The 21272-nt window shown below is 43.9% G+C and overlaps 1 protein-coding gene and 1 non-coding gene across 2 annotated transcripts in view; both read left to right on the top strand.

Moving 5' to 3' along the window:
- The window catches only part of LOC126281352 (protein groucho), a 643208-nt gene that overhangs the window by 119994 nt on the left and 501942 nt on the right, over positions 1–21272 (top strand). The gene's annotated exons all lie outside the window — the stretch shown is intronic.
- Positions 13667–13739, top strand: Trnaa-cgc (transfer RNA alanine (anticodon CGC)). The gene has a single exon. It is a non-coding gene; the product is annotated as a tRNA-Ala (tRNA).

Genomic DNA, 21272 nt, shown 5'->3' on the forward strand with positions numbered 1-21272 from the left:
GGCCGACGTCAGTGCCAGCGTCTTCCTGCATCAATAGTCCCCCTATCACACATGAACTGCTCCCCGCGGATTGCATCCTTCATTGGGCCAAACAGATCGAAGTGAGAAGGTCTGAGTTCCGGGCTGTGGGATAGATGACGAAGTAGTCCAATGAAGTTTTGTGAGCTCCTTTCAGGTGCACAGACTTGTGTGAAGCCATGCGTTGTCACGGAATAGAAGTTCGTTTGCATTTTTGTGCCGATGAACACGCTGAAGTCATGTGTTCAGTTTCCTGACGGTAGAACAGAATTGAACGTTACACCATGAGTGAGGACATCAAACAGAAAAACACCTTCAGAGTCGCCATGACTTTACCGGCTGGTGGTGTGGCGCCACTCGGTGGACTGCCGTTCTATTTCCGGTTCGAAGTGATCACGCATGCTTCATTGCTTGTGACGATGTTCGACAAAAATTTCACGATCGGCATCGTAACGCGCAAGCAATTCAGCACAGACGGTCCTACGTTTATCTTTTTGGTCTTCTGGTGCTGGTGTACCCAGCGGGCACCCGCCTCTGAGTGTCGCAATTGATGGTGGACGAGTGTGTCAGCATTACCAACAAAGACGCCCAGTTGTGCAGCGAGGTGTTGTGATTCGTCCATTACCTCGAATGAGGGTGTCCGCACGTTCCAACATTGCAGGAGAGACAGTTGTGTGCGGCCTGCCGGCACCCTGGAGACATTTGCGCGACCTTCTTGCGATGATGACACACTCATCGGCTAACGACCCATCGTGCTTTTTTTTACCGCCAGGTTCCAGTAGAACTTCTGCAAGTGCGTATGAATATCTGCGATACTCTGGCTTCCTTCCAAAGGAATCTCAGTAACAGCTCTCCACTTTGAACACACCTCCGTTCCAGAAGCCAGTTGAGGGCTGCGTATAGCGCCGTCACCTATCGGAACTTCGTGAAACTCTGAAAACTTCATTAATTTATGCTACTAATACTTTACACTGAGGTGACAAGTCATGGGATAGTGATATGCTCATATACTGATGGTGGTAGTATCGTGTACACAGAGTATAAAAGGACGGTGCATTGGCGGAGCTGGCACTTGTACTCAGGTGATTCACGTGAAAAAGTGTCCTACGCGATTACGGCCACACGGCGGGAATTAACACACTTTGAAAGCTGAGTGGTAGTTGACGCTAGGCGCATGGGACATTCCATTTCGGAAGTCGTTAAGGGATTCAATATTCCGGGATCCACAGTAGTGTGCCGAGAAAACCACATTTCAGGAATTACCTCTCGCCATGGACAACGCAGTGGCCAACGGCGTTCACTTAACAACCGAGAGCAGCGGCGTTATTTAGAGTTGTCAGTGCTAATAGAAAAGCAACACTGCGTGAAATAACCGCAGAAATCAATGTGGAACGTACGACGAACGTATAAGTTTGGACAGTGCAGCGAAATTTGGCGTTAATGGGATATGGCAGCAGACCAACAGCGCGAGTGCAGTTGCTGCCAGCACTATATCGCCTGCAGCGCCTGTCCTGGGCTCGTGACCACGTCGATTGGACAGTAGACAACTCAAAAACCGTGGTCAGATGAACTCCGATTTCAGTTGATAAGAGCTGATGGTAGCGTTGGGGTGTGGCGCATATCTAATAAAGACATGGATTCAAGTTGTCAACAAAGCACTCTGCAAGCTGGTGGTAGCTCCATAACAGTGTGGGCTGTTTTTATATGGAGTGGACTGAGTCCTGTGGTCCAACTACGAGTTGGAGACCATTTGCCGGCATTCATGGACTTCAGGTACTCAAACAACGATGGAATTTTTATAAATCACATTGCGCCGTCTGATCGGGCCTCAGTTGTTCGCGACTGGTTTGCAGAACATTCTGGCCAAGTCGAGGGTCGTAGAATATTTCGCTTATGCGATAAATCACGCACATTTAAATCTTGTAGCTTTTACGTCTTGTCTTTATGATAAGTCGAAGAAAGGCAAACATACATTTATAGCATTTGTACATTTAGGGAAAGCTCCAGATAACGTTGACTGCCATACATTCTTCCAGGTTTTTCCAGGTATCAGGGACAGAATACGGACGACGAAACGTTATTTGCAACTTTTACGAAAAACGGGTTACACTTAAGAGTTCAGGGACATGAAAGGTGAGCGGTAAGTGAGAAGTGGGACAGGTTTGTGGCCTATCCCCCTCCCCCTTATTCTGTTTGTACATTGAGTAAGCAGGAAGGGATACAAAGGAGAAAGTTGGAAACTAAAGTTTAGGGAAAAGAAATAAAAACTTTGTTTGCCTACGGGATTGTAATTCTGTCAGAGGCAGCAAAGAACTTGGAAGAGCAGTTGAATGGAATCGATAGCGTCTTGAAAAGAGATTATTAGTGAAGAACAGTCAAAGTAACGGAATTTAGTCGAATTAAATCAGGCAATGCTGAGACAATTAGATTAGCATATGAGTCAGTAAAAGCAGTTTATGAATTTTGCTATTGATTATGACGGAAAGTAGAGATGATATAAAATGCATACAGGCGATAGCAAGAAGAGCATTTCCGAAGAAGAGAAATTTGTTAACATCTAATATAAATGTGGTGTCTGGAGTGTAGGCCTACACGGAAGTGAAACAAGATTGTAAACAGGCCAGACAAAAAGAGAATAGAAGCTTCAGAAATTTGGTGCCGCAGAAGAATGCTGAAGATCAGTTGGTAGATCGCGTAGCTAAAACGCACGTACACGAACAAACAGTATGTCGAAGTTTACTATATTTGCTAAGCATTTGGCCGTGTACGGTGCTGCTTGACCTGTTTGTCAAGATTATACAATGTTTTTGACGTGTTTGCAAGAAATTTTGATAGACAGAAAGTATGACAAGATGATGGACGTATCTGCATCGATGTTTCGTCGCATATGTTCCGTGAAAAATAGTTTTATTACAGTTTATCTCAATTAATCGTAAGTTTCCACAAAATGAAAACGACGATCAAGAATAAAAACGAAATAGCACTGACAATTAATAAAATGATAGAGGTGTCACCTCTCTCCCGAGCATATATTACGCGGGATGAGGTTACGAACAAAATCCGTAGTCTGCGCACAGGATACAAGCGGAAATTCAGTGGGAAAAAAAAAAATCGAAGTTACCCGGTTCTTCCACGGATGATATAGGCTGTACGCTCCCAGGTTTCGTCATTTTAACAAACAATCATTAGAAGAAAGCGTTTCTGAAGAAGAGAAATTTGTTAACATCGAGTATAGATTTAAGTGTCAGGAAATCGTTTCTGAAAGTATTTGTGTGGAGTGTAGCCATGTATCGAAGTGAAACATGGGCGATAAGTAGTTTAGACAAGAAGAGAATAGAAGCTTTCGAAATGTGGTGCTACAGAAGAATGCTCAAGATCAGAAGGGTAGATCACATAACTAATGAGGAGGTATTGAATAGGATTGGGGAGAAGAGAAGTTTGTGGCACAACTTGACCAGAAGAAGGGATCGGTTGGTAGGACATGTTCTGAGGCATCAAGGGATCACCAATTTAGCATTGGAGGGCAGCGTAGAGGGTAAAAATCGTAGAGGGAGACCAAGAGATGACTACACTAAACAGATTCAGAAGGATGTAGGTTGTAGTAGGTACTGGGAGATGAAGAAGCTTGCACAAGATAGAGTAGCATGGAGAGCTGCATCAAACCAGCCTCAGGACTGAAGACCACAACGCAAACATGGGGAACAAGCAGAAAAGAATAAATTTTGGCGTACTTTAGTCTTCTTTATCAGTGTGAGGGCGAAGTAACTCCACTCACTGACCATTCACTGAAAGTTAATAAAACCATCATGTCCCGAGTGTCGAGTGCAACATTTCCTTTAGTAGGTTTTCATGTTCATATCCATCATTTTAAAACATTCCATGGGCTAGGTCTTGTTTTCTTCTTCTTGTTCTTCTTTAAACCCGGTGTTAGTCAATGTTAGAAATGCTTAATCTGTCTTTGTAGCCGTTCCCACTAGTGTCAAAATACAGCATACACGAAAAGTGTCTGCTTGAAAATTAAGGTTAAATTTACAATCATCTTTGCTGGCACTTGCACGGCCTTGTTTCACATACCCGTGGCTAGATGAGAGCGAATTCGACAGACAATTTCTTAAGGCCATCGACAAAGAGCAAACTTATTAAATGTTTCATTGTCCATTCAAAGAAATTTGATGTAGTAATTGGCTTCTGAGATGAATATTTTCTTTAGCTGATCTTCGTGGGCAAATCTCCTATCTTAATCCATCCCCTAAATAAGTTTCTTCTACCTCTTCATTTTCTTTAAACACAGTGACCAAGTCAATACCAGAAATCCTTTGTCTGCATTTGCGGCCATTCTCAAGAACACGAAGGGCGTCTGCTTCAAAGTGCGGCCGGCCGCGTGGCCGAGCGGTTCTAGGCGCTTCAGTCCGGAACCGTGCAACTGCTACGGTCGCAGGTTCGAATCCTGCCTCGGGCATGGATGTGTGTGATGTCGTTAGATTAGTTAGATTTAATTAGTTCCACGTTCTAGGGCACTGATGACCTCAGATGTTAAGTTCCATAGTGCTCAGGGCCATTTAAACCATTTTTCAAACTGCCATTAGACCGACAAACTTCGTTTTACGTGTACGAGCACGTTTCACAATTCCATGACTAGATGAGAGCGAATTTGACAAACAAGATTGCTCGTTAATGAGGAGGCAGCGAATCATCATAGCGAAAATTGAAATTTATGGCTCGGTTGATTGGTCACATCCTCAGGCTTGAGGAATCATCAGTTTGGCAATGGAGAGTGGAGTGAAATGTGTGCTTTTGGGATAAACTAGTACTCTCCAAACGAGTCTTAGAACTGTAGACAACAACAGCGATAATGACTACGACGAGGCGACAGAGACCACCGGTGCAGAATAGCAAAATATTCAGACAGTGTTCCTGAACAACCTCCGAAATTTTCTCAGTGGAATTCGGGTTCGCCCATTCTGTTCCTATTATGTTTTGAAGTTGCTGGGGGAAGTTGTCATAGTGTCAGGCAGTCCGGAGCATCATGTTCGGGCGCGCCTGAATTTTTTCGCCATTTCCTGCACCAGCCGTATCAGCCAGTATTATCTTCAGCTAGTGAAGGCACGATAAGTTAATGGCCTCATTAGTAGTAGTAATAGGAAGAGGGGGCGGCATTACTGCTGCTTCTGTGATGAGTTTCGTCAGCTCTGCAGGCCGGCGGTTGGCGGTTACGCAGCCACGGCGTGTGGGCGGGTTGCGGCGGCGGAGCGCCGAGAGCTTTGTAACCGTAGGGGGCGCCGCGCGAACGCGATAACGCCGACTAGCGAAATGACACGAATCGTCAACTCATTGCCGCCCGTCGGTCTGGCTGTTCGGTGAATCAGAGTGTTTCTGGAGACAGACTGCGGTCGGGCCGGCCGTGTGAACGCGATTACGGCAAGGAGAGTGCGTGAGTCAGTACCAGTGCTGGCGGGTAGTCGGTGGCCGTCCGCGGCGCGAGCGGTGCGACGCGACCATGGCCGGCGAGTGGTCGCCGCAGCAGCAGGAGGAGTTCTTCCGCGTCATGGGCGACGTGCTGCGCGCCCGCCTCGCCTGTCTCCAGGGTCCGCGCTTCGACGCCTGCCACGGGTGGCAGCAGCAGCAGCCGCTTAAAGGCAGGGGGCGACGCGGCGCGCAGGTACCGTCGCATTTTTAGGGTTCCGTACCTCCACCAGTACAAACGGAACCCCGCTTTGTTGTGCGTCTGGCTCTTAAAAACACTTTCTCTTACGAACGAGTCTCTATGTGGTGTAAAAAAGTAAAGCTTCTAAGTCAATGCAGTCACATACTATGATACTCGCAAACTCATTCATCTTAACGTGAAGGGTACTTCCCGTTTAACTAGAATCATAAAATTTATCAAGAAACAGTCTCACCGTACAGCAGAAGGAAAAAAAAATCCGAAAATTGTTAATTTGTAATTGTAACATATGAAATTTTGGTCTCATTTGTTTTCAGACTGTGTGTCCGTCCGTCTGTTAAAACCCATTTTTCTCAGAGACAGCTGTACGTGTCATGCCGAAATTTATGTCGCTTACTAAGTTCTATAGCTCCTTGGCGATGTAATAAATGTAACAGTCCAGATCCATGCAATCAAAAGATATGGTCATTTGTATCACACGCTATGTTATGTTAACCGGGGACCTAGAAACGACGGAGAGGCTCCGTCCCCGCCGCAGCCGCAGCCGCAGTGCTCCGCAACCCCACAACGGCCGGCCGGAGTGGCCGAGCGGTTCTGGGCGCTACAGTCCGGAACCGCGAGACCGCTGCCTCGTGCATGGATGTGTGTGATGTCCTTAGGTTAGTTAGGTGTAAGTAGTTCTAAGTTCTGGGAGACTGATGACCTCAGATGTTAAGTCCCAAAGTGCTCAGAGCCATTTGAACCATTTTGAACCCCACAACGACTCCGCCGCCCCACACCGAACCCAGGGTTATTGTGCGGTTCGGGCCCCGGTGGACCCCCCTGGGAACGTCTCACACCAGACGAGTGTAACCTCTTTGTTCGCTTGCTACAGTAATGGCGGTGTACGCGTACGTGGAGATTTTGTTTGCGCAGCAATCGCCGGCATGATGTAAGTGAGGTGGAGTAAGAGGAACGAGCCCGCATTCGCAGAGGCAGATGGAAAACCGCCTAAAAACCATCCACAGACTGGCCGGCTCACCGGACCTCGGATTCGTGTCGGGAACCGGCCCTCCTTCCCGCCCAGAAAACCATGCATTAGACCGGACGGCCAACCGGGCGGGTATTTATATCACATACTTCGATTCTCGCAAACTCACTCATTAAAATCTACAGGGTACTTCTCGTTTGTGTAGAATCTCGAAATTTGGCAACAAGCAGTGTTTCACAGTACAACCAAAGAGAGAAATCCGAACATTTTTAGTTTGTAACTGTCACACGAAAAAAAATTGTCATTCGTTACTACACTGTGTGACTCTCCCTGCCTTTGTTAAGATGGTGTGACCATATTTTCTGAAGCTAAAAACGAACCACTTCTCAACTGAGCCTTTTTTTTTTTTTTTAAAAAAAGCGTTAACCGTAGGCCTTTAAGCTAATGCAGTTAGGAAATCTAAAACCTTATTTATGTATTTATATTAATTAACAAAATACTTGTATAATTATGAGACCACTCAACGTATTCAGTATGACAAAGGCAATGGTATTACCATATACAAAATAATGTGGAGTTTAACATTACTGTTAATGTAAATATAACTACCAAAACAATAATCGTGTTATAAAAGTCATAAAACTGTTATTGGACGTGCTTTTCTGAAGAATGAATGTTCTTCAGAAGTTTCTCAGTCTGCTTCAAGTAATTGAGAAACCCAAGACAATTGTATTTGAAATTTATTTTGGTGATTAACAGTGCTTTCTGTGTTTCAATTTTCAGTTTCGTTTTTTCTGATGTCCATATTTTATTCATACTTGTAAAAACTCACTCCATAGGTGCATTAGTACCTAGCATTGATAATTCGAATTCTACTACCTTAGAAAACTTGCTGAATGATAACTTTTGAGAGAAGAAATATGAAACATTTCTACCCATCTCAGATGAACTTTTCCCACGTTGTTCCACTGAGCTATTTTGTCTGCAGTAGCAAATTGCTTAACATAAACAAATTCGCTGAAAATGGCGTTATCATAGATTTTTGTTGAGTCGCCAGATGCGTTTTTAATCATTGACATACATATTTCAGCATCGCTCCATTTTAGGACATTGTTAAGTAAGAACAATACAAATTTCTCATACAGTTCAAATCTGTTATTCCAGACCGTTGGGTATTCAATACATGAACCATAGAAAGCATATGCTACTCTTTCGAATAACTCACGCAAACCACATTTTACAATACGTAGCATAACACTGTTCTCATTTTTCTCTGTCATTTTCTTTCAACTGGCAAAGAGCCATAGCTACTTCAACATCTGTTCCAAGCTCTTCTACCTGCAGAACTGCCTGGATGGAAAGTTGTGGCTTGGTAGTGGAGAAAAAGAACAACAACTTTTGCCAAAGGGTTTTCAAAAGAGAATTTTATTACCCCAGTCATTTTTCCTGACTCGGAAAATAGGATCTCAAACCTTCAAAAAGTGCGAGAATTCTTTTATCCAGTGGTACTATTACTTAATAATTTCCTGTGTTCAAATCTCAGCAAAGCTGCAGAAAACTTTCCGTAGTTCTATTCGCACCGTGTATGTGTGAAAATGATAATAAATTTTGTGAACAGCTATTTCTATATCGATAGGTAAACAATCTGAAGCAGTGTTAATTGTATTGTGCACAATATGTGCTGCGCATCCAACCCAAGATTCCACGATTCAGTACCATTTTAATTTTGTGAAAAGTATTTCTTGTTCCTCTACGTACTATCCTATAAAATTACTGTGGGTGTTATAATCGCAAAACGCGATTATTTTGCTGGGGCTGTTTCGCCTGGACGTTAATCGAGTTGCTAAAGTCGGACACGGACACCCTGTAGCGGTAAAAGGTACCTAATCCTAAAAGGAAGAACGTTTTTGTCCACTTGAAAAAATGGAAATGAGTGTACGGCATAGTGGGCCGGGAGTCCCCCATCCGGTGAAGTTCGGCGCTGCGGGCGAATACTTAGTGCATTCGACGCCTCATTGGGCGACTTACGCGTCGGAAATGAGGATGAAATGATGATAACACAACACCCAGTCCCTGAGCGGAGAAAAAATCTCCTACCCCAGCCGGGAATCGATCCCGGGCCCCTTGGCGTGGCAATCCGCCACGCTGACCACTCAGCTAACGGGGGCGAACTGTCCCATTGATTGGAAGCATCTCTAAAAACACTGCAACATAAATGACTTCCTGCAACTAATTTTGTAACATTTAACAAGAATGAGGGCAAATACGTTCTTAACAATGGTTTCAGTTTTCGCGCGACCGTAAGAGAATTTCTATTCAAGCTAATTTCTTACTAGTTTCGAAGCCGTCATTAGAGCGAAAACTTTATTACTTCAACCACGTGGTAAGCCCAGGCTCCTTCAATTACAGCCGGGGATAATTCACGCTCTGTTGCGTACTGTGGGCGGAAAAATGAAGTTACACTTCTGGATGACGCAGCAGCAATTTGTGCCCTTTTATGTTTACTTAAATTTACATGTTCCTCAGTATCGCTCATCCCTCCATGACACACGCAAAACTCAATGTTACAAATGGTGCAATGAACTTCAGAATCCGACCGTGTTTTCTTTATGAATGTGTACCTACGATAGAAGGTAAAGTATAATCAAGACTTTCGTTGGTATTTATTGATTTATGCGTAATCATCGCGAGTTAATTTAAAATTTGCTATAATAGCAAGCCATTTACCATAAACTTAGATACTTTTCTTTCAACGCAGCAGTGAACACACACTTTCGTTTTGGCGTCTTGAATCCTCCACGGAAATGCTGAAACAATACACATCACACTACGATGTCACCGAGTCACTGATTATGAGAGAATGGAATCGAACTGTCAAAGCGAAGCGCAGGAAACAAAATAGTGTCGGCAGTGTGGCCATGTAGATGATTTGTTTTTCATAACGAATTTTGTCCATCGATAATATAACTTCCGTTCTTAGCAATTATGAACCTAAGGATTAAAATATTACTTAGCATAACTCAGAGAATGAAAAATAAATGCAAGTTTGTAACAAAATGGGACAAAGAAGCGTCCCGGAAAAATCTATCGGGACACTGGGACGGCAGGTTGGGAAACAGTACTGTCTCGTTCGAAATAGGACGTCTGTTCACTTTAGTTACTGCCTCCTTTTCACAGAAATGTGTAGATATGTAAAGTCATAATTTATATCACACATTGAGATCTAAGGTCTTCTGTTGGAGTAAAAAAGTTGAACTTGTAAGACAATGCAATTAAAAGATACCGCCTTTTGCGTCACATATTTTGATACTCCCAAACTCACTTATTAATACGTATAGGGTGCTTCCCATGTACACAGAATCATAAAATTTGGCAAGAAGCAGGTTTTCACAGTACAAATAAAGGGAAATCAAATCAGAAAAAAATATTTTAATTATATCGCACGAAAAAATATTCAGATTGTCGTTTATATTCGACTTGAAACTTTTAATTAAAACGTTCTTGAAGGTATTGGAATCCTGGGACCTATATCCTGCGACTATCGATGTCGATAGCAGACTAAAATCGTTGAGATTCTAGATTTCCAGACTGGATAAAATGTCTGCATACATATTTGTCTGTGCGACAGACCGCGAGTCGTACTCGCACACGGCCAATTCTTTCCCACGTAGGCTGTACGAGATGTGTTCAAAAAGTATCGGGTGTTTTGTAATTTTGCGGATTACATTAGTCCGATTGCGTGAGTTTTCGTTGTTGTCTTGATAAACATGTCTGAGTCTTATTTGTACACTGGTAACCTGGAAGTTTAGTCTTACATCAGCTGTCAGAAAGGTTACATGTGTTTGCTTACGAGTGATGTTTATTGACTCGTTTCAAAAAATGGGTAAGAGATTTTATATTAAATTTTGCTATAAAATAGATAAAATGTAACAAAGTTCCAGAAATATTGGATACTGATTTTGTGAGTCTGCTACGAGTGGTATAAGCGTTTCCAAGGTGGTCTTGGAGAAGTTGAAGATGGCGAACTTTCTGGACGCCCCGGTACAACAATCGACGACAACGTGAAAAAAAGAAAAAAAAAACTGATCATGAACGATCGCCAAATCACAATCAGAGAAGTTGCGGATAATGTTCGCATATCAGATGGCTCATGACATGTAATCTTTTCGGATGTTTTGCGTATGAAATGTGCATGAACAAAATTTGTGCTGGAGCTGTTGAATTTCGAGCAAAAACAGCGGCGAGTGGAAGTTGTTGAAGGGTCACTAAAAGAAGTCAGCAATGATGCAGAACTACTGAAAAGTCATACGATGTGACGAAAGATGGGTGTAAGAGTGTGACGTCAAAACTACGGCTCAATCCTCACAGTGGAGGCTATCTGGATCGCAAGAGATGGCAAGTGCGGTCGAATGGGAAGATTCTTTTGTTTTCTTCAATTTTAACGGCACAGTGCATCAAGAGCTCTTACCAAAAGGGCAAACGATCAATACGGAGTGCTACGGACAGGTTCAGCGCCGTTTGAGGGAAGCAATCCGAAAACGCCCTAATTTATTGTGGAACAGTTGCGACATTTACAATACGATAGTGCACCTGCTTACACTTCATTTCTTGTTCGTGAGTTTTTGGCGAAAAACAAAAATATAATGATGCGCTGGATCTGGTGTCGTGTGACTTTTTTCCGTTTCCAAAAGTAAAGAGAACCTTAAGGGATCGTCGTTTTACAAGCTTAGATGAGATTAAAAGCGAATCGCTGAAAGAGCTAAGTGCTATCCCAAAGACTGAGTTTCGCAATTGTTTCGAGGATTCCAAGAAGCGCCGGCATAAATGTATAATACCTAATGGGGACTGCTTTGAAGGAGGTCACATTAAAGTAGACGAATAAATAAAATTATTTCCAAAAAATTAAAATTGTCGATATTTTTTTAAAACACTTCGTATACATTTAGTCCTTTGCTTCGTTCAATACTTAGTTTGGGTATTATCGAATACGAGGATACGAAGCACGGAAAACATAAAGAGCAGACTAGAAGAAGCAAAGGTGGCATCCCTTGCTAAAGAAAGTCTGTTAGTATCAAGCATCGCCCTTTATTTGGGGATTTGTGAGAAAGCACGTCTGGAACACCGCATTGTGTGGTAGTGAATCGTGGAGCTTGGGGAAATAAAAAAGAACAGCATCGATGCCTTTGAGAAATGGTGCTATCAGATGCTGCTGAAAATTAGGTAGACTGATAAGAAATCGCCTAGGAAGCAAAAATGTGGAAAACACTGACTAGAAGATGGGCGAGGTTGTAGGACACGTGTTAAGACATCAGGGAATAACGTCCACGGTATTTGACGGAGCTGTAGAGGGTAGAAACTGTAAGGGAAGACAGAGAATGAAGTACTTCCAATAAATAATTGAGGATGTTGAGGGCGCGCTACTGTGGGTTGAAGACGTTAGTTCTGTTTGATTTACTGGTTGTACTTGTCTTGTGTAAGAGTATCTGTCAAACTACCAAGAACCTCACAATCTGTAAATCGAAAAGAAAGGAAGCTCTTCGTGTGAATATCCTGTCATTGCAATACGTAGAGCACGTTGTTCTAACTAAACTGGAACGAGTGAAGGATCTAAACTAGTGGTCCTCACACTTCTGTGCTTAAGAGCCAATATTGACATTGTAGGGCGACGCGACACCTCGGTCCGTATGGGAATGTGGAGGGGGGGGGGGGGGTTGAAATGGTAATTCAAAGAGAGATTCAGTTTTCACCAAACCATGGTTTTTGACAGAAACTTGCCAATTAAACATTATGAATCTACGTATCATAAGGTATCGCATCAAATATTGGAACTACATTCATTTTTCTGAAGGCTTACATAGTAAACAATTTTCTGTTGCGAAACGAATGCTGTGCCCAGTGTCATCGCGACAGTATCCCCTGTTTTTTGTTCTGATTTCCGGACCCATTTCCTAGGCGTCTTGTTAACACCCTACTATCTGAAAGAATACCAAGCGACTTCATCACACCATTTTGAATCAAACTTTCGTATTAAGCCAAATATGACAGAACAGAGACCGTTTTTAATAATATAACTTTATTAATTAAAAATTGTCACAGAAGGATAGAATGGCGGATGATAGCTTTGCATGTATTAAAGGATGTAAAAGTCGGTCTGATCTGTTATATTTTGCGGGATAAGCGTATATGGAAGTGACTAACTCTAATTGGGATGAATTCTTTGGATAAAACTCAAATAAATAAAAGGAACTGCATTGGCCAATAGACGTTGTTACACGTCGATATTGTAGAAATTATTACTCCTCATACTAGTGAGCTAACAAGAATAATATAAATGACGTATCCGACGTGAGACGACTCTAAAACAAAAACTATTTCTCTAAAAAATAACGAAGCAAGATTCCTGTGTCAGTCTCACTGACTACAATGGCGATGTATGTCAGAAGTTGCCTGACCTCTTCGCGGCAAGCAGCGGCGCTCTTCAGATTAAAAAATATCCAATGGCCACTTCTTTCGTTTTGACCTCTTCAGCACGCCTTCTTCTACCGATCTTACTTGACTGGTAACATAAATAAATTAGTAAATTATATTAATTACTAACAGTAATTGCAATATTAGACACGATCACAAATGTTAACTGAATGTTTTGAATGTCATCTTTCGTCTACTCATTGCGTTGTATTACTACAGGCTTAATTTGATTTCATATTAGTTGTTACGTACATGTACCACATTTGAAGATGACCGCCTGTATAAAATGGTTCAAATGGCTCTGAGCACTATGGGACTTAACTTCTGAGGTCATCAGTCCCCTAGAACTTAGAACTATTTAAACCTAACTAACCTAAGGACATCACACACACCCATGCCCGAGTCAGGATTCGAAAGTAAGACCGTAGCAGCAGCGCTGTTCCCGACTGAAGAGCCTGGAACCACTCGACCACAGCGGCCGGCACCGCCTGGATAACGCACATCACGAATTCAGATTACTTTCATTTGACAGTTATACCAAAGCACCGGGCGAGATAGCGCAGTGGTTAGCACACTGGACTCGCATTCGTGAGGACGACGGTTCAATCCCGTCTCCGGCCATCCTGATTCAGGTTTTCCGTGATTTCCCTAAATCGTTTCAGGCAAATGGCGGGATGGTTCCTTTGAAAGGGCATGGCCGATTTCCTTCCCAATCCTTCCCTATACCGAGCTTGCGCTCCGTCTCTAATGACCTCGTTGTCGACGGGACGTTAAACACTAACCACCACCACCTATACCAAAGCAGGTCGCCGGTGCCATTTGCACACGCTTGTGAGTTATAGAAGCCGAACAATAAAACATCTCACTCTGATTTGTGTTAACTCTGCGGCGACCGTGCTACATACCGCTCTGCCCCTGGCGTAAACTAATGGCCGAATTCACCAAAGTCAGTTAAAAGTAAGCACGAATATTACTCTATCTGTAAGTATTTTTGTTTGTTGTTTTGTACTGGACGTTTTTGGATTCTGACAAGAGTTGTTTAGAAGCATACAATAAAACACAACGGTGGTCCGCACGAACCCTTGATTCGGGCAGCATGCGGCCCGCGGGCCGATGTTGACGGCCAATGGTCTAAATAAATAGAGAGCGAATGAAAAAAATCCCACCTTGGTGTAATAAATTAGATGGCATCAGACGCTTAAGGTCCTAAGTGTTAGGACTTCGTCGCGACGAGTACTGTTCCTCCAGGTGACAGAGCCACCGCGCTTCGCAGACTAGAGCGATAGAAAATTTCTTTAAAGTCTCTGTCTCCTACATAAAAGACATAATAAATCATGACTTCGTATGTGGTATAGAACTCTGCGATATCTCTAAGCATAATGTCTCTGTCTCCTAAGTAAATCACGTAATAAATCTTGACTTGGCACTTGGTATCTCTAAGCGTATCAAAAAAGTTTGGTCTCAATTTGTTTTTGAAACTGTGGAAGTTTTCCTCTCTGGGAAATAGCGTCAGGCTTATAACTCACTGACTTACTTTCCTTCTTCGTTGGTTACCAAAATACCTCTCTCCGCAACGGATCTTTACTAAGTTGCGTATATACGAAATCTTATCAAAAGTACCCATTCACCCCTTAGTGGTGTGGAATTAATCAGAAGATGTCACCAGAGGCGGACTCGTCAATATAAAAGACGGTGGGAAGTATTGTGTCGACAGTACAAAACAGTAACAGCAGGATGTGGCAACCGGGAGAGCTCAGTGACGTTCACATCTACTTCTACATTCATACTCCGCAAGCCACCTGACGGTGTGTGCCGGAGGGTATTTTGAGTACCTCTATCGGTTCTCCCTTCTATTCCAGTCTCGTATTGTTCGTGGAAAGGATTGTCGGTATGCCTCTGTGTGGATTCTAATCTCTCTGATTTTATTCTCATGGTCTATTACTCACTCCTGCGTATATCTCGCGAAGATAGTGCTTGACTCCTCGGTGAAGGTATGTTCTCGAAACTTCAACCAAAGTCCGTACCGAGCTACTGAGCGTCTCTCCTGCAGAGTCTTGCGCTGAAGTTTATCTATCACCTCTGGAATGCTTTCTCGATTACTAAATGATCCTGTAACGAAGCGCGCTGCTCTCCGTTGGATCTTCTCTATCTCTTCTACCAACCCTATCTGGTACGAATCCCACAGTGGTGAGCAATATTCAATCAGTGGGCGAACAAGTGTACTGTAACCTACTACCTTTGTTTTCGGATTGTATTTCCTTAGGATTCTTCCAATGAATCTCTCTGGCATCTGCTTTACCGACGATCAATTTTATATGATCATTCCATTTTAAATCACTCCTAATGCCTACTCCCAGATAATTTATGGAATTAACTGCTTCCAGTTGCTGATATGCTATATTGTAGCTAAATGATAAAGGATCTTTCTTTATATGTATTCGCAGCACATTATACTTGTCTACATTGATATTGAATTGCCATTTCCTGCACCAAACGTCAATTCGTTGCAGATCCTCCTGCATTTCAGTACAATTTTCCATTGTTACAACCTCTCGATATACTACAGCATCATCCGCAAAAAAGCCTCAGTGAACTTCCGATGTCATCCACCAGGTCATTTATGTATATTGTGAATTGCAACGGTCCTATGACCCTCCCCTGCGGCACACCTGAAATCTCTTACTTCGGAAGACTTCTCTCCTTTGAGAATGACATGCTGCGTTCTGTTATCTAGTAACTCCTCAATCCAATCACACAATTGATCTGATAGTCCATATGCTCTTACTTTGTTCATTAAACGACAGTGTTGATCTGTATCGAACGCCTTGCGGAAGTCAAGAAACACGGCGTCTACCTGTGAACCCGTGTCTATGGCCCTCTGAGTCTCGTGGACGAATAGCGCGAGATGGGCTTCACACGATCGTCTTTTTCGAAACCCATGCTGATTACTACAGAGTAGATTTCTGGTCTTCAGAAAACTCATTATACTCGAACATAATACGTGTTCCAAAATTCTACAACGAATCGACGTTAGAGATATAGGTCTATAGTTCTGCACATCTGTTCGACGTCCCTTCTTGAAAATGGGGATGACCTGTGCGCTTTTCCAATCCTTTGGAACGCTGCGCTCTTCTAGAGACCTACGGCACACCGCTACAAGAAGGAGGTGTAATTAGTCATTGCGTGACACCTTATTAACAAATCCATTTCACCCGCTGTAAATTTTACCAACTCAAGGGTCGGCGATAGGACTGTGAAGTGGGGAATCGGGAAGGAACATCCACAGCCAAGACGGAGACCAGGAAGACCTCAATAACAGGGATCGTCGAGTATTGCGGAAGGTGGTTGCAAACAGTCGGATGAAATCGGTGGAAAGAGCTTCTCGTGAGTTGGGAAAGCGCTACCAGCAGTCTGTGCTGAGGAGTTAGAGAGAGTGGTTTGCAGTGGTCTAACAGTTCCTCATAATCTGCACATTTCTGCAGTCAGTGCTAAGCGGCACTTAATAACTAAACATGAACGCCAGTGGGAAGTAAATGAAAGTCTGTTTCGTTCCGTGTAGTTTCCTAGACGCATACGCAGTCCACATCACCAAGAATATAGTACTAACTAAAAGAACCTTGGAAAACAAAAAATGGCTGTATTATCTTTTCACTATTCTATTTCTGCTCCCGTTGGATGTGACTCACGCACATTGGTTCGTATTGAACATTTTCATTAGCAGGTTCATTAGAAAACTTCGTTTTAACTGGGTAAGAACGTTGGAAGCGCAAAGAATCTGTTAGAACGAGGTTAGTGAAACACTGAAGTTGTTACATAGTACTTTGTATTGTTCTTCGAATGTTTCGTAGGTTCATGTTTGGTTCTTTTCTCTTGCAGTACGGTTTGTCAGCCCTTGTTCTTTGTTTTCTGATTTACAGAACTAAATGTTTCAAGGGGGACCAGGAAAGGAAGGGCTAGGAAATTCATGTCGCAAAAGTAATCGTTACCACACTGAACATAAAGCTGGGTGCGTGCGGTCATCTAGCAGTGCGTTATTTCACTGCTACGGCTTCGCTGCGGTGACACTGGAGTCCAAGTCAGGTAATTACACTTTCTATAAGTGCGGCCGGCTTTCTCAGGGGAACACCTATACTTAAGAACTACAAAACTGCCGGTCCGTCTGCAGTTAAAGAGATATTTCCCGCTAGCGCATAAAGGAACCGACCGCCGACAGCTGCGCGTTATGCGAACGGTGAGTGGGATGGAAGGGAAGGCTAGGCTTTAACGTCTCGCCGTCGTTGTCTTCGAGCTTATTAACTCCGAGGTACGTTAGCCGACAAATGAGTGAACGCAGGGAGCATAAAGCCGAAGGAGGCAATTGCCGGTGGTGCGGCAGCCGCCTTAGCACGATTCGACGGAAATGCGGAGATAAACTGCCGATGCCCGATCGACGGCTTTAACCACATTCTTCTCCAGTGTGAGTCCTTATTCTTACAAGGGAAGCGCCACCGATTTTGCTCATTTTCCACTCGCTTACATACTGAGGCGAGAAATGTCATGCGATACCTCTCAATATCGTGTCCGATCTCCTTTTTCCCGGCTGAATGCAGCTACTCGTATTAGCCAAGTCGTTGGAAGTCCCCTGCAGAAATACTAGGCCAACTGTAAGCAAACGTCGCTGTTCTCGGTCGTTACGTGGAAGCCGTCGGCCACTGCTTTATCCGTGGTAAGAGATAATGCCTGAAATATGGCAATCTCGGCACACTCTTGACGCTGTGGTTCTCGGAATATTGAATTCCATAACCAATTCCGAAATGGAATGTCCCATGAGTCTAGCTCCAACTACCACTCCGCGTTCAAAGTCTGTTAATTCCCGCCGTGCGGACATAATCACATCGGGAACATTCTCACATGAATCACCACAGTACAAATTACAACTTCGCCAATGCAGTGCCCTTTAAACGTTGTGCTCACGATGCTACCGCTATCCGTAAATGTGCATATCGCTATCCCATGACTTCTGTCACGTCACTGTGATACATATGTAGCAAATGCTGCTCTATTAGGATGCACTTCTCGAACATTTTAGCGGAATTACAATTCAGAGTTTTACGACCCCGCTAAATATCATAAGAGAGGCGCCTATCGAACGTAGCGCTCGATCTACAACAACAAAAAAATGCCTTTCGCTAGATAGTAAGGTACGTCACTTTGAAATTGTTGTGAAGCCAGTAGTTATGTATGTAGCCGAAAGCCTATCCCTTATTGAAAATAAAAGCCTCCGCGAAGAATGGGAAAAAAGAGCGAAGAGTCATTAGGGAAATCATTGGGTCCAATTACAAAAATGGCGTCCACCAGAAAATGTCCAACAGGGAAGTCTACGGCAAAATAGAAATGACTTAAAAGTTCACTCGCAAAGATGTGCGTGGATTTACTGTCACCTGAAGCGAATGGAAGGAAACAGGTTGACCAAGAAGATCTTTCACTTCTTTGATTCAGACAACAACGTCATGGTTTAGATATACGGATGAAGACGTCTAAATCCTACAAGTCAAACCCCAAGACACCGCTGACACGGATCTCCTTCCCTAATGAGACAAGCTACACCGAGATGAGCAACCAAAAAGAAGAATGGTGTCCCTTAGACGGAAGACCGTAAGTAAGTCCACTCACAAAGAATGAAGGGCCTGCCGGAGTGGCCGACCGGTTCAGTGCGCTAGTCTGGAACCGCGCGACCGCTACGGTCGCAGGTTCGAATCCTGCCTCGGGCATGGATGTGTGTGATGTCCTTAGGTTAGTTTGGTTTAAGTAGTTCTAAGTTCTAGGAGACTGATGACCTCAGATGTTAAGTCTCATAGTGCTCAGAGCCTTTTGAACCATTTGACCTGGTTAGACGCACTGGCCCCATCCCAGGCGTTATGGTCTTGAGTGAGGGAAGCTACGACTCTCGTTACTGGCATTTGAAGTGTTGCAAGCAGTAGCTGCGGACCATTGGGCTGTATTGTTCGCTTTTGGTGTTTCTAGAGGAGACGCTAACCAGCGCTTGATACATTCAGAATGTTGTTACACTCTTTTTACCGTTCTTACAACAGGAAGGTGATGTGTTGTTCCAACAGGATAATCCTCGTCCACACACTGACTGTGAAACTCAGCGTGCTCTGCAAGACGTGCAGCAACTTCCCTGGCCAGCACAATCTTTGGACTTCGATCCAATCGAGCACAAGTGGAGTATGATTGGACGAGAAGTGACTCGTGCGAGTCGTCAACCACCAACTCGTGCAGAAGTACGTGAACAGGTCGAGCAGGTGTGGCATAACGTTTCTCAGGACAGCATTCGCCATCTGTACGACAGATTGGATGCCAGAGTCACCACCTGCATTGCCGGCCTTGGGGGCTGCGTGATGTACAAATGGTTGTTTCGCATGTGTCGATACCTGGAACCTCAGAACCGCTTTTGCTATTGACATGTAAATGTAACCATTTCATGTACTCCACGTGCATTGTTGCAACTATGAATATTGAGTGAATTGGAAACCTGTAAAAGGGTGTACTGCTTTCTTTCCCGAGTGTATATGGGACTACAAAGAAGGAGCGCTTTAAAGTGGAACGACCTTATAAAACTAATCACAGATGAGACAGATGCCAGCCCGGGATTCATTGGAAGAATCTGTAGGAAGTTTAGTCCATCTACGGAGGAAGTAGCTTACAAAACCGTCGTTTGACCAATATTTAAAACATTGTTCTTCAGTCTGGGATCCGTACCAGATAGGACTGATTGAGGAAATCAAGAAGATGAAAAAATAAAGAGCAGCGCATTTTGTTACAGGTTCATTTAATAACAACGAGAGCATGAATAATTGGTCTGAAAGGAACGCAGAGAAAAAAGGATGGGAAAGACATAACGACTTCCAGCCGCACAGTGTATTGCGGCAATGCAACGGAGAGAGTTGAAAATTGGCGCTGGAACGGGACTCGAACGCAGATGCTCCGCTTCTCTAGAATGGTAGCCATAACCGCCTTTTTCCGTTGCTGACGTCGTATGACGCGCGTCCAACTTCGTAGTTGATCCAGTCACTCAGGCTTTTGTTGCACTGACCGAACATGCTGAGCTACCGCGCCGGTTCCGCCTCGGCCATCCAGACTCGCTTCCCGTCAGACCCAAATTCCCAATTTAGAATTATAGATATGAGTGGCGTCTGTTGTGTCAGACATATCCGACAGAACAGACAGCTCTTATATCGGGTACAAGTGCGAAAGCGCCCGGAGACGCTCCACCAGCTCCAGTGGCAGACGCTGTAAGAGAGGTATTCCGCATCACCTTTTGATTTACTGCTAGATTTTGTACACCGTACGGTCCTACAAGAGTCAGTCGATATGTTGCACCCTCCTACGTACACTACTGGCTATTACATTTGCTACACCAAGAAGAAATGGAGGTAACAACCTGGTGTTCATTGGACAAATATATTATACTAGAACTAACATGCGGTTACATTTTCACGCAATTTGGGTGCATAGATCCTGAGAAATCAGTACCCAGAACCACCACCTCTAGCCGTAATGACGGCCTTGATACGCCTGGGCATTGAGTGAAACAGAGCTTGGATGGCGTGTACAGGTACAGCTGCCCATGCAGCTTCAACACGATACCACAGGTCATCAAGAGTAGTGACTGGCGTATTGAGACGAGTCAGTTGATCGGCCACCATTGACCAGACGTTTTCAATTGGTGAGAAATCTGGACAATGTGCTGGCCAGGGCAGCAGTCGAAAATCTTCTGTATCCAGAAAGGCCCGTGCAGGACCTGCAACATGCGGTCGTGCATTATCCTGCTGAAATGTAGGGTTTCGCACGGATCGAATGAAGGGTAGAGCCACAGGTCTTAACATATCTGAAATGTAACGTCCACTGTTCAAAGCGCCGTCAATGCGAACAAGAGGTGACCGAGACGTGCAACCCCATAAAATCACGTCAGGTGATACGCCAGTATGGCGATGACGAATACACGCTTCCAATGTGCGTTCACAGCGATGTCGCTAAACACGGATGCGACCATCATGATGCTGTAAACAGAACCTGGATTCATCCGAAGAAATTTCGTTTTGCCATTCGTGCACCCAGATTCGTCGTTGAGTACACCATCGCAGGCGCTCCTGGCTTTGATGCAGCGTCAAG

The sequence above is a fragment of the Schistocerca gregaria genome, chromosome 7 (genome assembly GCF_023897955.1).
Source record: "Schistocerca gregaria isolate iqSchGreg1 chromosome 7, iqSchGreg1.2, whole genome shotgun sequence".
Taxonomy (NCBI): Eukaryota; Metazoa; Arthropoda; class Insecta; order Orthoptera; family Acrididae; genus Schistocerca; species Schistocerca gregaria.